Source organism: Lissotriton helveticus, chromosome 6, assembly GCF_964261635.1.
Source record: "Lissotriton helveticus chromosome 6, aLisHel1.1, whole genome shotgun sequence".
In the NCBI taxonomy this organism is placed as follows: domain Eukaryota; kingdom Metazoa; phylum Chordata; class Amphibia; order Caudata; family Salamandridae; genus Lissotriton; species Lissotriton helveticus.
In genome coordinates this window covers 820,560,414-820,578,424 of record NC_136067.1, presented here as the reverse complement: position 1 = coordinate 820,578,424, position 18,011 = coordinate 820,560,414, and positions in this window count along the sequence as shown.

Genomic DNA, 18,011 nt, shown 5'->3' with positions numbered 1-18,011 from the left:
AAAAGCACCCGGAAGCGCCCGAGCGCATACGATCGTGCTACGTTCGCACCCCCGGGCGCACCCCGGGGCGCGTAGCGTAAGCGCGTCGGGTCATGTGACCTGAAAATAACACTTTTCATTGGATCAGAACAGTTTTTTTCCCAAATGATGAAAGCCCCCACCTTTTTTCCTCATTCTCACTTTGTACTTTGACTGAGGAAGACCTGTTTCTAGGAAGTGAGAAATGGCTACAGTAGCAGCAGCAGCAGGAGCATCTCACCACCACCACCACCACCACCACCACAAGGACCACCACAACATCACAGTGGTGGTGAAGAAGAAGAGGAGGAGGAGGAGGAGGAGGAGGAGAGGCAGTTCCTGCCTGAAGATAATACCACCTTTAAACCGAAGAAGAACTTTGTGTGGGAGTTTTTTAAAATCCCAAGGGGACTAAAGAAAGGAAATGCTCCAAAAGTGACATGTCTCATCTGTGGCACTGTACTTTCCAGGGGGAACCCTGCAAAATAATATTCATTTGGCAACCACACAATGCTTCGCCATATGCAACGCAAGCACCCAAACAACTTTGCTGCGGCAGAGGTCAGAGAACTGACAAGAAACCCTCCCCAATCTTCTCCCAGCACCTCCCAAAGAAAACAACCCACTCCATCGGGTCCAGAGACAAGGGAGATGGTCCCAAATATCCAAACCCAGTTTGGAGATTATAAAATAGTTTGTACATTTTGCGGGACTACAATTTGCTATGGAGAGCAAAGTATTAAACTGATCAACCGTGCTGGAGACAACCACAAATGCAAAAAGAATCCTTAATTTTTTCCTGATTTTTTTTGCTCCAGTTGAGCCGTTTACAATTCCCTGTTTTTTGTTTGTCCCCATAAAAATTACAAAAAAAAATGTTCAAAAAACAATAAAAAAATATAAAACAAAAAGAATTAAAAAAACAGTTCTTTTTAGAACTACCTCCAATTTATAAAAAATGCTACATTTTTCAGAAACTCTGTCATTCTTATTTCCTCCAGGGTACGCTCCCCGGTACGCTCCCCGGTGCGCGTACCGGGCGCTCCCCCCGCGAAAATCGGAAAAAAAAATTAATTATTTTGCCCCGCGGGGCCCTTTTATGGCCCCCACATCAAACCTAAGGGGTCAGGGGAGGTCTACCCTGCCCCCTTTTGGTAATTTCCCCCTTTGTTTTTGCCACCTCTTGTGTCTCGATCCTACCGAGACACAAGATGGCGGCCACTCCGGACTGTTTAGAATGTTGACAGACACCTGAGAGCCAATCAGCTTTCCGCTCGCGAACTCGCGTAGCGCGCTGTAGCGCGCCCCGTTGCGCGTACCGGGGCGCGCATATAGATATATATATTTTTTTAACCTAAATTACTCAAAATCCCCTGGAGCACATATCTTGAGACATAGCAAAGGCACATCGGGCTACCAGTCCCTACAATTTTGCCAAGTTTGGTGGAAATCCATCAGCCGTTCGGGCTAAAAGTGAGTCCAACCGCCCTATGGAAATTAACATGGGGAAAACACGTTTTGGGACCCCCTTTTATCTCGGCTCCCGCTTGACGAATCCCCCCCAAACTTTCAGGGAAGGAGCGGAGCGGAGCTGGCCATTTTCTTGGAGAAATTCAGCAAATTCCTTCCATCAACACCAAAGTTATTCCCAATAGAATGTTGCGGATTTCCTATGGAAAACGATCCTAACTATAACTACCTACTGGCGACCGCCAGTAGGTAATATATATATATATATATATATATATATATATATATATATATATATATATATATATAATCACTGAAAAAAACATAGGTTTCACATACGTTATAGTTAGGAATTAGCATTTAAAAAACCTTAGAAATTCACTGAAAAAAACATAGGTTTCACACATGTTATAGTTAGCTGGACATTACACTCATACAAAACCATTGAAATTCCCCCGTTATAGTTAGTTCAGCTAACTATAACTCGCAATGCACTGCCGATGACGTCATATATAACATCATTCATGACATGGTCAGTGACATCACTCATGACATCACTGATGACATCTCACACCTTCAAAAATAGAAAGTAAAAATGTTTTAAAAAATGGAGATACCAATACCACTTACCAGCAAGCTATTCAGTAATTCCGCCATCTACTTACACATCCACTCATTCACCAACAGTTCTATATAGTTACTTATACATGTACTCACTCATCATATGTACTCATACACTTATACATCCTGTTACACACCGACACTCATCCATAGACTTACTCACACATATACTCACACATGCAAATAAACTATCAAACATCCATTTATTTGCATATACAGTATATATACACAGCACTACACTTACTTTTACAGAAATGTACATATACTTACTCTCTTAAACAATCACTTACAGAAACACATATTTATTTATACAAGAACTCTTCCAATCTCTCAATCTCACATATAATCACTTATATACATTAATACTCATATATAGTAGATTAAAACATATGTAGTTACTCATAAAGATACTATTGAGACAGTCAATCTCTCACTGTCTTCAAAACACATACAAACAGTGAGTCACTCATTCATGCATCTATTCGCTAAGTAATACTCACCAACAAACCAAACAGAAACTCATACTGATACTCAAAAAGCCAACTAATAACTCATATAGACACTTCTGTAGCTACTCACGAACCCATGGAGCCAATTATAGACAAAGTGAGAAATTGATACAGATATTTACATATTTAAACATTACTCGCTAATACATGTATTCACTAAGATACACTTAATAAGTCAGTTATGCAATCATTTTCACAAAAAAACATCCATTGAGACATTTATTTATCCATTTATTCTTCCATCGACCTTGCGATACACATATAGAAAACATATTTAAATTTCAGAAAAAAACATTCACTGGATGATGTCATCAGTGATGTCATTTGAGATGTCATCAGTGATGTCATGAGTGATGTCACTGACCATGTCATGAGTGATGTTATATGTGACGTCAACAACAGTGCATTGCTGGCACGCGAGTTATAGTTAGCTGAACTAACTATAACTTGGGAATTTCAATGGTTTTGTATGAGTGTAATGTCCATCTAACTATAGCATGTGTGAAACCTATGTTTTTTTCAGTGAATATATATATATATATATATATATATAAAGAAAGCAAGGGTGTCCCCATGGAAACATCACACGTAGAAAGGTTACCGCACAACAATTCCGGCAGCAGCAGTCACAGGGTAATTCTGCATTCTCCGGTTTGCATATGCCAGACGCGTTTCAAGCTGTAAGCCCTTTATCAATGGCAGGCAAAAAGACACAGTGAGGCATCCAAGTAGCTTTGGAACCGTTCAAGTTCCTGATACCCAAGTGGATTGGGGGCCTCACTGAGTGAACAATGTTAACCCGTTTTGAATACAGCACATGTGCAGGACTGTATGGGTGGATGAGTGTGTATATGTGTATGTTAGTGAGTGAATGACTGTCTCACTAGTATCTTTATCAGTAACTACATATGTTTTAATGTAGTATATGTGAATATTGATGTATATAAGTGAGTATATGTGAGAGTGAGGGATTGTAAGAGTTCCTTTTTAAATTAGTATGTGTTTCTATAAGTGATTGTTTAAGAGAGTAAGTATGTGTAAGTTTCCTTAAAAGTAAAGTGGTAGTGTGTGTATAACTGTATATGCAAATAAATGGATGTTTAATAGTTTATTTGCATGTGTGAGTATGTGTGACAGTATCTTTTGGATGACTGTCGGTGTGTAACAGGATGTATACGTGTATCACTACATATGATGAATGAGTATATGTATGAGTGACTACATAGAACTGTTGGTGAATGAGTGGATGTGTATATAGATGGTGGAATTACTGAATTGGTTGTTGTAACTGGTATGGGTATGTCCATTTTTTAGAAAATTTTAGTTTCTATTTTTGAATATGTGTTTCAAGGGTTACATTACAGTGAAAGGAGGTCTGTCATTCTGTCACAAGGATGGTGTCATCAGTGATGTCATGAGTGATGTCACTGACCATGTCATGAGTGATGTAATATGTGACGTCATCAGCAGTGCATTGCACGCGCAAGTTATAGTGAGTCCAACTAACTATAACGTGGGAATTTCAATGGTTTTATGCGAGTAAAATTTCCAGCTAACTATAACTGGTGTAAAACCTATGTTTTTTTCAGTGAATTTAATAGGTTTTTTAAATGCTAATTCCTAACTATAACTGGTGTGAAACCTATGGTTTTTTCAGTGAATTTCAATGGTTTTTTAATAGAAAATCTTTATAGGTATAAACAATAATACATTTTAAAACAAATTGTATATTGTATAATTATGTCAAAATGATTATTATTTTTTTTTATATTGAACGTGGGGCGCGCCCTGGGGCGCGTACCGGGGAGCGTCCCGGGAGCGCTATTGCCGCGAACGAAAACAACATCGTGATGTATCGCGTACACGCGTGATGCGTCATATGACGCACAGCGTAATCGCAACCGAAAGCACGCGATCACATACGATCGCGAAACGTCCTGACGCGCTTACGCTACGCGCCCACGGGCGCGCCCCGGAGCGCGACTACGGGCGCGCCCCGGGGCGCGTAGCGTAAGCGCGTCGGGTCATGTGACTTGAAAATAACACTTTCTATTGGTGCAGAACAGGTTTGGTTTCTAAATGAGTAATGCCTGGGTCTTGTGACCAGCCTGGGTCTTGTGACCTAAAAATAACACTTTCTATTGGTGAAGAACAGTTTTGGTTTCCATATGAGTAAAGCCTTGGTCTTGTGACCTGAAAATAACACTTCTGATTGGTTCAGCACAGTTTTTTTCCAAATGATAAAACCCCCCACCTTTCTTCCTCACTCTGACTTTGTCCTTTGACCGAGGAAGACCTGTTTCATCTACAGAGACAATTCTTTTGTACTTTGAAATGGCTACTGTAGCAGCAACAGCTGGAGCATCTGCACCACCACCACCACCACAACCACCAAGAGGACCACCACAACAATATATTGCTGGTGGAGAAGAGGAGGAGGAGGAAGAGGAAGAGGAGGAGGGGAGCAGATGGCTGCCTGCAGAAAATACCCCATACAAGCCAAAAGAACACATTGTATGGGAGTTTTTTTCACTTCCAGAGGGCAAGAAAAAAGTTAATGCGGCTAAGGTAACATGTCGAATCTGTGGTGCAGAACTCTCAAGGGGCAATCCAGATATAAAATATTCATTTGGTAATAATACCATGATTCGGCATATGACCCGGAAGCATCCTGCTAACTATTCTCGTGCAGAGATCAGGGAACTGGCCAGTCACCTCCCCCAGTGTTCAAGGACCAGCTCCAAAAGAAAGCAATCCACTCAATCGGGACCAGAAACATCAGAGGTGATGCCTTGTATCCAAGAACGATTTGGTACTTTTAGAGTCACTTGTACTGAATGTGGCAAGCTCATCGCCTATGGTGAAAAGAGCGTAAAGCTGATCGTCCTTGCTGGTGACAATCACCTTTGCCCCAAACAAAAGAAGTAATTTTTGCCGTTTTTTGTTTTTTGCTCCAGTTGAGCCATTTTCAATTCCCTTTCTCTTTGTTTCTTCCCATAAAAAATACAAAAAAATATAAAACTGTTTTGAAAAGCCAAAAAAAGTACAAAATGTTCAAAAAACATTAACAAAAATATAAAACAACAAAAAGAATAAAAAAAAGTTATTTTTAGAACTACATTTCATTTATAAAATGAAAGCTATATTTTTAAAGGATCTCTGTCAATTTTTTGTCCTTAGGGTACGCGTACCGGGGCGCGCCCCCCCAAAAAAAGAAAAAAAAAATTTAATGAAGCAGTTAGCATGAGGGAAGGACACAAAGAGAGTTATGTTAAGAGAAAAGGAGCTACAAGATGACCACAGAGGGATTGTTTATTACATAGTAAAAAATAGAGAAGGTGTAATTGGATGAAAGTGAGAAAAGTAAAATGACTAAAGGAGCGAAAGAAAGGAAGAGAGAGGAAGAACACTAAAGTAGAGATAGTGTGAGACTGTGATTGGCTGTTAAAAGAAAAAGAAAGGACAGTAAAAAATGGAGAATGAAGGGTAGTGGCGGAACCACGATAAATGAAGAACGATGAGGGAAAGTGAGAAAAGACCAGGTAGTATAAGTAAAGAGGGGTGAAATAGGGAGAAAAATTGAATTAGGATAACACATGGGGAGTGACAAAGAGAGAGGACAAAGAGAGTAAAGGAAACAGTACCTGAATGGGCTTGAGTAAAACAGCAAAAAAAGATAAGTAATGCAGTGTGTGTGACTTATAGGGAGTCAGTGGGTGTAGGTCGGGGTGTGGGTGTGTAAGGTGTGTCTGTGGGTGTGGTTGTGTGGAGTGTTTTGGTGTGGGTGGAGGTGAGGGTGTGTGAAATATGTGTGAGAAGTGTATGAGTGTGGGGTGTATATGTGTTCGATGTATATGTGTGTATGGAATGTGTGTGTGTGGGAGGATTTTTTGTGTGTATACGGTGTGTGTGTGGGGTGTATGTTACAGGTGTGTGTATGTGTTGGGAGGGGGATGGGGTATATGTGTAGGAGTAAGGTAAATAATTAAGAAAAAGAGAATGAGTGAAGAAGCAAAGGAAGGGAACAGAGGGTAAGTGAAGTAAAGAATAGGGATTGAAAGAAGTTGAATATGAGAGGGGAAATAGTGAAAGGGGAGTAAACATGTAGAATAAGAATAAGTGAGGGAAGAAGAGTAAAGACACAGGAGTGAGGTAGATTGAGAAAATGTTAGTGACCTTAAAGCAAAGGGTGATGACAAACTACATTTTTTTATCATACTTACCATATAATAAATGTAACTTTAATTAATTTTTTTTAACTACACTTTGTATCTGTGAAAAAGAGAAGAAAAAATAAGTTATAATTAGTAAAATATGTATTTTAAATTAAAAGATACAAATGAAGAGGTTAAAAATCATAACGCTCTATTTAGAAATAAAGTTAGAGTGAAGGACACAGAAAGGGAAATAAACTCAGGTAGAAGGACAAAAAGAGAGAAAAAGAAATAGAAGGAGATCAAATTACAAAGAGTAAGGCATATAGATCCACTGACAAAAAGAGAGAGAAGAACAGAGAAAGAACTGAAGGTAAGAAAGATACTAAAACAATGTGAGTTAGCAAAACTAAATCAGGAAACAGAAGTAAGTAAAAAGATAATGACTGAGACAGAAAACAGTCTAATTAAGGATGCATTTAGAAGAATGAGGAATAGAAGATAACTGAGAGTAAGTGAAGAACAGTCTTAGAGTGAAAGGATGAAGGGAGACAGGATAATATACAACGATTGAGGGAAATGGACTGAGGAAGTTATAAGGTAGACACACTAAGAGAAAAACTGAGTGAGGTGGAGTACAATGAGTGAGAAAAGGAAATGAGTAAGGGAGCAAAAAAAGAAAACAGAGGAGAAAACGACTAAAACAGTGGTAATGAGAGAAACTAATTTGGTGATGAAAGTAAAGAGAAGGACATTGAAAGAAAGGAAATGAGGGGTAGTAATGGAACCGGACTAAAAGAAATGGGGTGAAGCTTTTACATTTTTGAGTATAATGTGGCGCAGAGGTTTAAAAAGTGACGCATCTATTTTTTTTATTTTCCCCAAAATCGTTTTTGACATCACATTTAGGAAACACAGCACAGGTCCTATGTACAAGCATCTGCCTCACAGCAGGGATAAGACTGAGGCAAACGCTTTCACATGGAGCTTTCCCCATGTGATAGGATTCTGACACGTAAGAAGGAGTACAGATGAGATGAAGACTGTCCGGTGGAGCACAAAAGGTGAGGCTTGTGTCCAAGAGTGCAGTGGACAGGACTAAACTGGAGTAGTGTGCAAAAAAAAAGAATCTCATTTATGAGGCCCTGCGTCAGTTTTGCACTGCTGATGCGTCACTTTTTGTGATGCATCGGCGGCATAAAACATGTACCTTTTTGCGCCATATTTAAAAAATGACGCATGTAGGTAGATGCGTCACTTTTTAAACCTCTGCGCCACATTATACTCAAAAATGTAAAAGCCATTCATTTTCCCCAAAATCGTTTTTGACATCACATTTAGGAAACACAGCACAGGTCCTATGTACAAGCATTCCATGTCATTACTGAAACCTCACTATTTTTCAAAATACAATTCCTCTATGCAAACAAACTCAATATGCTTCCTACACTGAGTTAACACAGGTAACATCATAGTAAAGAGTCAAATTGACGCCTGTGTCTAAGAGTGCAGTCGGGGATAGGCTTCATGAAGCCTAGTCCACTGCACTCTTAGACACAAGCCTCACCACCTACGCTCCCCACGAAAGCCCAAACATGTACCTTTTTCCGCCATATTTAAAAAGTGATGCATGTAGGTAGATGCGTCACTTTTTAAACCTCTGCGCCACATTATACTCAAAAATGTAAAAGCCATTCATTTTCCTCAAAATCGTGTTTGACATCACATTTAGGAAACACAGCACAGGTCCTATGTACAAGCATTCCATGTCATTACTGAAACCTCACTATTTTACAAAATACAATTCCTCTATGCAAACAAACTCAATATGCTTCCTACACTGAGTTAACACAGGTAACATCATTGTAAAGAGTCAAATTTATTTCTTTAAACATGCACACATTCTTTATTCCTTTTAAAAAATTTAAAAGCCATTCATTTTTCCCAAAATCGTTTTTGACATCACATTTAAGAAACACAGCACAGGTCCTATGTACAAGCATTCCATGTCACTACTAAAACTTCACAATTTTACAAAATACAATTCCTCTATGCAGTAAAAACTTTTTACCAAGCATTATCAAAAAGCATGACACAAAGCAACTTTAAAAAAACACAATTTGCTTCCAAATCTTCTCCATAGAGTATACAAGTCTCTATGTATATTAAATTAATCATAACTCACCTTTACAAATGCTCTAGGAGATTCACAACAGTGTCAGATACACATACCAATATTTCTTTAGCAGAGCAAAAGGTATGTTCTCCAGGCACTGGAACCATTAATGGCACAGAAAACCTCTAATTGTACACACATATTCCTCATGGTAACCAATCAAAACTCTTCCCTCTCTATTTTCAAATCAACACCCTTCCCCCCCTCAGCCCTTTCTACCTGTTACCATAGCAACTCCCTCCTCACTGAGCTCCCAGGGTTAAAAGTTTATTCTACAATGTTGCAAATCAAATGAGCAAGGGTGTTTGACCTCTCAATACACCAGCTTATCTGGTGCAATGTTTCTTTAAATGACTTTTTTTAACCATTCATTTCATTATTTCATAAATCTTTATTTCGGTAAAAAAAATTCACCATAAAAGACATTAACCATTCAAATTACTTCTTACACAGAACACAACCATGCACCCTAACTTTCAGTTTTCAACTATCTCAATCTACCAATCATTGCTTGTGATTCAAGAGCACTGAAACTCCACAGGTTTTATTTGCAAACTCCTACTGTTCCAACTGCCATTTTATTCCTAGACTTCATCTGACTGCACCAGAACCTCCTCTACCATGTATTCTGTCTGGATTATTGGACATAGCTATATCCACTGGGCTCAAAGGTATGCAGCTACCAGAAATTTTCACAACCTTGATTTACCATATGTGAACATTAAATGGATTGGCCAGAGAGGATTGAAATGTCACCAATTGATACCATTGGTGAAAACCTTTTTGCATTTGCCACACCCTAACCTCATAATTCTGCACTGTGGTGGAAATGACTTAGGCACTTTGACTGGGGTAGGTCTGGAAATGCTTTTAAAGGACACCTTTGAACAATTGATGGCACTTTTTCCTCAAACTGCCTTGGTATTTTCCAATATATGCCAAAGGCAGAAATGGAACTGGTCCAACCAATTTTGTCCACAATTTGAGAAAGCACGAAAACATGTGAATAAATCTGTTTCTGCTTACATGAGAGACTATGGAATGGGTTCAATATACAACAACAACTTGCGTTACACCATGCAAGATATCTACAGAGGAGATGGTGTGCACTTTTCAGATGAGGGGAATAGAATATTCCTCCTGAATTTAAGACTGTGCATTGGTACCTACTTGTAGGTACCTAAATCAGCCACAGAACCCAAAAGCTCTTTTCAGAGCTACCCTACCTCTTATCACTCCAAATGATTATCTTTTTCTAACTGTTTTCACTATTTTTCACCAAAGTACGCTCCCCGGTACGCTTCCCGGTGCGCGTACCGGGCGCTCCCCCCGCGAAAATCGAAAAAAAATGTAAAACAAATGTTGACCCACGGGACCCTTTTATGGCCCCCACATCAAACCTAGGGGGTCAGGGGGGGTGTACCCTGCCCCCTTTTGGTCATTTCCCCCTTTTGTTTTTAGCCACCTCTTCTGTCTCGGTCCTACCGAGACACAAGATGGCGGCCGCTCCGGACTGTTTTGAATGTTTACAGACACCCGAGAGCCAATCAGCTTCCCGTGCGCAAGTCGAGTGGCGCGCCTGGAGTGCTCCCCGGTGCGCGTACCGGGGCGCTGCCATAGATATATAAATTTATTTGAACCTAAATTACTCAAAATCCTCTAGAGCACATATCTTGAGACATAGCAAAGGCACATCGGGCTACCAGTCCCTACAATTTTGCCAAGTTTGGTGAAAATCCATTCAGCCGTTCGAGCTAAAAGTGCGACCGACCGCCCTATGGAAATTAACATGGGGAAAACACGTTTTGGGAGCCCCCTTTTATCTCGGCCCCCACTTGACGAATCCCCCCCCAAACTTTCACAGAAGGAGCGGAGCGCCGCGAGGCAAAGTTGCTGAAAAATTCCTCAACCGGCGCCAAAGTTATTCCAAATAGAATGGTGCGATTTCCCTATGGAAATCAATCCTATCTATAACTACCTACTGGCGACCGCCAGTAGGTAATATATATATATATATATATATATATATATATATATATATATATATATATATATATATATATATATATATATATATATATATATATATATACACACACATATATATATAGATATATAAATACATATATATAAAATGCAACTAAACTATACATTTATTACAAATGTAATTTTAACTGCTTTCAGTGATTTGTATTGAAATCTTTTGCCAAAAATTCTGATCCAAAGATGTGAAGTAGAGTGTATCTTCTTTTCAGAAATATTTTTGATAAAGTATGAATGTTTCTGTTGATTCCACAACAAGTGGTGAGAAATATTAATTTCACAAGTACATCAGTGCTTTCGAAACAGATGGCCAAATATTTTTGAATGTTTGTTACATGCCTGCTTTTAGTAAGTGAAGAGAGTAATAACCAATATCTTGAACTAAACTCTTTACATTTTTGAAAATTCCAGACTATTCTGTGTTGATAAAGTGGTTCCCGTACTTGATTATTACAAAAACCAATGTAGCTTTCCTAATAAATCAAATAAAACACACTAAAAAAGTTCACTGAAAACCCCTAACTCACACACCATATGCAATGCTGATGCTTCAGATTACATATTGCATTACCACTAACACTATCAATGACACAGCTCTAAATATAGTACTCATGGGAACAGTCTAGCCTGAACAGCCAAGCCAGGTCTTCCCTGGACCAGAAGCAAGCATCCTGGGACCTGTTTCGGGGTAACGCCCCTCATCAGCGAGGCTAGCTTGGAAACAGTGGAAAAGTGAGCGAGAGACCCATGGCTGGGCATACCCTGCCAACTTAGGGCGAACAAAGCAAACATAAGGGGATGATGGAGGAAGCGCTGAAACTTTTCTGACACTCACACCCAGTCACAGATCTGGGTTTAATCCACCATCGTTCTTTAGCTCACTTCGCCACCCCAGTTCAGACCCAACCATGTGCAAATCAGTCTTGACCCTGTGCCTTATGGGAACAGTCCCGGCCTATCTGCCAAGCCAGGTCTTCCCTGGTCCGGCAACAAGCATCTGGGTACCAGTTTCAGGGTAACACCCCTCATCAGCAAGGCTAGCTTTAAACCAGTGGCAAAGTGAGCAAGGGACCTACGTCTGGGCATACCCTGCCAACTTAGAGCGAACAAAGCAAACACAAGGAGATGATGGATGGAGCACTGAAACTTTTCAGACACTTTTAATCCATCATCATTTTTTAGCTCACTTCTCCACCCCAGTTCAGACCCAGCCATATGCAAATCAGTCTTGACCCTGTTTCTCATGGGAACAGTACAACCCAAACTGCCAAGCCAGGTCTTCCCTGGACCAGAAACCAGGATCCTGGGACCAGTTTCGGAGTAACACCCCTCATCAGCCAGGCTAGCTTGAAACCAGTGGCGACGTGAGCAAGGTCTCAAACCAGATGAGAGACTGGAGGTGAGTTTCTGAAAAGTTTCAGCGCTCCGTCTTTCATCTCTTTGTATTTGCATTATAAAAGCCACATTTCAAAATCTTTCTAACACCTATTATAGAAGTTTCTTTTGAGATTTAGGAAGTTCCAGAGTTTTAACCACCTATAGAAAGTTTAAAATATGTGGATTATCACGAGCTATATCATGTGCCATATTGGGAATAGTGAATTGGAATTTTAATGGCAAAACACTGAAAAAGGTATTTCGTGTTTTATCTATCAATGCTTTTGCAGTGCAGGTTGAGTTCAGTGGTTGGTACAGGCAAAAGGTACCCATATGGTTCTGCTTCTCTCACGCAAGTTCCACTCCCATTTCCCCAGGTCTACTGCTGACTAGCATAGTATCCTGTGCATGGTTGACATCTCTCCTGTTGGAGCTTGATTGCGGGGTTTGTACAGTCTTGACAAATTGCCTTGCCCACATTATCATTCCAAACCAAGCCATGGATTGTGAAGTTACCTTGCCTGAAAGTAGACATATTAACTAAACTTCAACAGAAAGTCAACCTCATGTCAGAGAACAAGACTTTATTATCGCAAGTTTAAAAGTATTAAGACCATGCAGCAGGGGATACCTGATCCTTGACTGAATAAAAATCCACCCTCATGTGTGGCAAGAAGGGGAGGCCAGCATATACAGCAAATCCATCTAAGAATATGAAGACAGCCCCGGGCATATTAGTGTGCTTCCATCACTATGAGGGGAAAGCGGCACTGCTTTAAGTCACCATGAAGGGAGGTCGGATTTGTTTCAATAGCGACTCCCTCCAAATTTCCCAAGATGTGCCCACGATCACGCTAACTAAGTGATGAGCCTTTGGCCCTTCACCGTTCTCCTTAAAGAGCACAGGGTGTGCTACAGATGGGGGCCCCCTTTTTGACTTCACATTGAATGGAGGGGCATGCGATGGCCGGTTAATTTGAATAGAGAAGCCTGTCAAATCCTCGAAACACCCCAACCTGAGGAGCACCAAAGACAATCAGAAGGGCTCCCATGACCCCATAGCCTGATATGGAGATTGGCGGCACATAAGAAAAGACTAGTAGGAAAGATCGGTTAGCAGAATGCAAGGCAGCACTCAAACAGGTACATAGAGCGGAGGATTGAACCACAGACTATCCCAGAGTGTCAATCAACAGAGCCCTATGAGTAATACTGTATGACATGCCCAGCCATTTTGACTTTGTCGCAGACTCCTATCCCAGGGCATGGTTAAGTAGGTGAGGATCTGTATTGGAAAAAAGGTTTGCACCGGGTTCAGTGCACATATAAAACACGTAACGCACTCATAGATTTGGACCACGACTCACAATATTACTAAGGAGACATGTATATATGAAAAGATATATTTTGTCTTTTTATTATTTTGTTTCATATGATATTTTGTCAAGGATATAGATAGTCCATAAATCAGACACATTTTACATACATAAATAATTATCAAAGTGACATGTGCATTCAATAAGACAAAAGTTCATAGATACATAAGAATCTTAAAACACATATTTTCCAACCACCAGAAAAAAATCCATTAGTATACCTAAATTATGATGGACATTTTTAAACAAACTGATAATATATTGTACGTTCTCACCATACAGAAATAAAGAAGAAGGTGTGAAAAGACAGAAAGATGGAACAAAGTATCCCTAAAGAATTAATATGACCCGTCACAGATGTCAATAGACATCTGTGTAATCTTGAAAGCACTGGTTGCAGTTGTAAAAGGACCAACGCTTTTCGGCAAAAGCCTTCCTCAGGGTATACACTTCATACCAGTGGTTTAGCTGAAATACAAAACAAACATATATAACAATACAATTATGGTCCAAAAGTAATTGTGCTCTATACAAAAAGTTAAAACATATCGCCATAAGTGACGATCAGATATACTAGATAAAACTCAGTGAGATCTGCATACTCGATAAAGACAGGAGTCCTCAGGCATACTCCAAATAAAGGCATGCATACATGCACGTAAGAGCATCATATGACTGGAGATATATTGGTAATTGTTATTTTTATCTCTATGGGTGCAGCCTCTAAATATAGCACGGTCCTTAATTTAAAAGGTCTACAACTACATACTTCACTGACAAGGATCCCAAAGGAAATGTCATGAACACATGATCTTAAATGATATCAATCCAATTTTTAATTCCCTAGTTTACCTGTGTCTCCTGTTAGATTACCATAGGGATGTAAGGGTTAAAAATACATACCCATTAGACCTATTCTTGATTATGGCATAAATACGCTCCGACTCCAGCAGGAGAACGGGGACATTAAGGTGAGTCGTCAAATTACGATTGTTACCTGTCGAAGGGAAAACATGGCTGCTGCTGGTTAAGCGGTCGCGGTGCTCCGGAACGGGCTCCTGGAGAGATTGCCACGTCGCGTAGAGCAATGCCCGAAAATCGAGGGTAACATTGGTAATATTGGTAAAGCCTTGGTGGACTCAAAACTCCTACTGTTTTTCCCCCAGCTGTAGTGGGAAAAACCTACTTCGGAACTTTGGTGATGCAGAGCTGTTTCTCGGCATCCGACGGGACGTGCTTGGCAGTCCGCTTTCTGTTTGCATGCGGAGCAGCGGCGGAGGGCGGGGAGAGTGGTGGACGCGGACGGACGGGTCGATGTTTCATCGTCTTCCCCGATTGCCGCTGTGATTTTGGCTCATGCTGTCTGGTTGGGTGTGGAGTCCGGCTGCGGTGGTCTCCAGTCCGTCCCCCACGTTTGCTGCGGTTGCCACTTTGCGAGGAGGCACTCCTGGATGTAATTCTTGAGGAGGGCGTTTACAGTGCGGTCGGCTTGGCGGGGCTGGGGCTAAAGAGGAGGTTTTGCATTACTTCCCACAGAGGATCCCCGATCACTCTATTGATCGTAACTCACCGAGATCTCCACAGGAACCACCAGCAGAGAAGAAGCAAACACCGCAGCTACGTCTCTGGTCAGCCGCGCTGGAGCTGAGGAGAGGGAGGGTATTGCGGAGCCTGGGGCAGCCTTTTTGCGTTGGTTCTTTTGCTATAAATTCGCGCTGTGCCCCAGGGAATGCAAGCCCCCAGGTAAGACAAGGCCACTCTCTCTTACTAACATTGGTGGCAGAGACAGTGGAGGGGTTATCACCTGGGAAGAGTGGTAAGGAGGCTCTGGATACATCAGACCTTCTTACTGTTACACTGTCAGGGCAAGAGGGGACAACAGAGACGGTAGCTGCCCCTGGTATATCAGAAAAGGTGCCACCCACCCTGAGTAAGGGTCACGGCAAGAGAGAACGGAAGAAGAAAGTTGTCTTGCTAGAGGGTAAGGGTGGGGAGCCAGGTCTGCCTAGTGGGGGGTTGACTCCACCGCAGAGGTGATAGATAAAAAAAAAATCCTCTTCCTATTTAAATACAGAGGTTAAATGCAGAGGCAATAAACACAGTTTGAAATCTAAGTCAAAATCTAAAACCCCGATAACTGCACTAGCGAAAGGCTCTAAAATCACTCCCTCCTTACGCTCTTATTTCAGAGTTGTTCCCCAGCCTCCACAAGAGGGTCAATTTTTCAAAAAACAGTGGTCCCAAACATCAATCTCAATTTAAAAGCAAAGATACAAATAGACCAAAATTGGAATCTTTGTTCAATGTCCAGCCAGACATGTTTTAATAATAAATACACTTTAATGTAGCAAAATATATACCAATTTCTAAGTGGGACACAAGCCTGCGTCCAACTACTACATATACACAACCATAAAAAACAGACAAATACAAGGCAAGAAAAGAGTCTGTCGATTAGTCAAAAAATTAAGACAGACAGTTATAAATTAAATACACATTCTGTGATTTACACAATGGAGGAGTATACAAATCATCATGTGTACAGTGTCGACGACGTTTCGATCCTTATTTAATTCAGGACCATCATCAGGACATATCAATACATGCCTATATTAAATATCTCTAGTTGTATTTCGCTCTCCTAATATTATTTTAGGGGAGCATGATCGGTGTACACCAAACGGGGGCTCATCCGATTTAATAACGGAGTAGTAAAGCGAAGTTGTAGATAAAAAAGCAAACGCTTTAATGTTGCATACCAGTCAATTCAGGTAGCGAACCGGAAAAAGGGGAGTCTTGTGCAGTTTGAAGATGCAGGAACGAATAAAATAAATAAGGCTCCTACCCTTGGGAATGCTCAATAGGTTTCCGTCAGCTACCGGTGGCATGGAAAACTGCTCCCGTAATAGGGGTCTCTCGCCTCCGTTGAGATGATACTCCAAAGAGGGTCAGCCGGACAAGGAAAAGGGATCGGGATCACAGTCCTCTCTGGCTCAGGTGGAGTTAGAGCTGGGAACGTTACCGGCCACCCCTTCAGGAGACCTAGAGGTCCTGGATCTTACTGTGGCTGCAGCTAGTGGAACTAACAGAGGGGCAAGGGCAGTCGGGGGGGGGGGTCTCACTTATCAGGCTGAATGCCCCACTGAATGTCCCACGGAACAAACTAAATCCGAGGCTAAAGACAACATAACTCCGGCTTCTATACTGGGTATGTTTTCTGCCCTCACGATGGAAATAAGAAGGGGTTTTGCGGAGTCTTCTGCGAATCAAGCCAAAATAAGAGGTTATTGTGAGTCCCTCGATAATAAAATCGATGGGCTCACTATTAGAACTGGTGTCCTTGAAGAGACAACAGCATCATTAACTACTTACTTGGACCAGGCGAAAATTGACATTCAGAAGCTTTCCAGAGAGGAGCAAGCACTTAGTGAAAGGATGGAGACATTAGAAAACAATGCAAGGAGGGGGAATCTCCGCATCTTGAACGTACCAGAAGGTTCTGAGGGTTCTGACATAAAACAATTTATAACAGTTTTGTTGAAAGAGTCCCTGAGTTTAGACCAGTCACTGGAAGATCTAGCATTGGATATCCAAAGAGTTCACAGGGATCCCTTTAAACGCAACCCCCAGAGATCAAAGCCTCGCAAAATCTTAGTTAACTTTCATACATATGTCTTGAAAGAGCATATTCTCAATCTGGCGCTTAAGCAAAAATCTCTGGCTGGGAAGGGGTTTACTTTCTTAATAAGGTCGGATCTCTCAAGAACAACCTTGGAGAAACAATGGGAATTTGGGAGGCGCCTGGAAGCCTTCAGAGCACTGGGGGCCACAGCCCAACTAACGTTCCCAGCTGCCATGAAAATTATGTATAATAATAAGATGACTAACATCAGGTCAGTACAGGCAGCCGATGAACTCCTAATGCAGATGGGAAGCAAAAATAAAGTATGAAAGGTAGCTTAGACAGTTGATTAGAGAGTGGTTTAACTCTTAGGTTCAGCGACAAGCTCTAGTGCTAAGCGCCTTCCTCTCTTTCCCCTGAGATCTTTTGCATCTAGAGTACCGCAATTGCTAAAGCCTTTAGGATATAAAGGGAAAATGTAACGATTTTGTATTACCACTTGATTAATTTTTCTCATGTGTAATGGGTGGCGTGTTTCTCCGGGAGTTCGCGGAGGGGCGCTATCAACCGGACATCGTTCCGGTTAGATATCGCAAGGGTTTTCCAGGGGTTGGGAGGTGGGTGGGGGGGGGGTCAAGTAAGTAA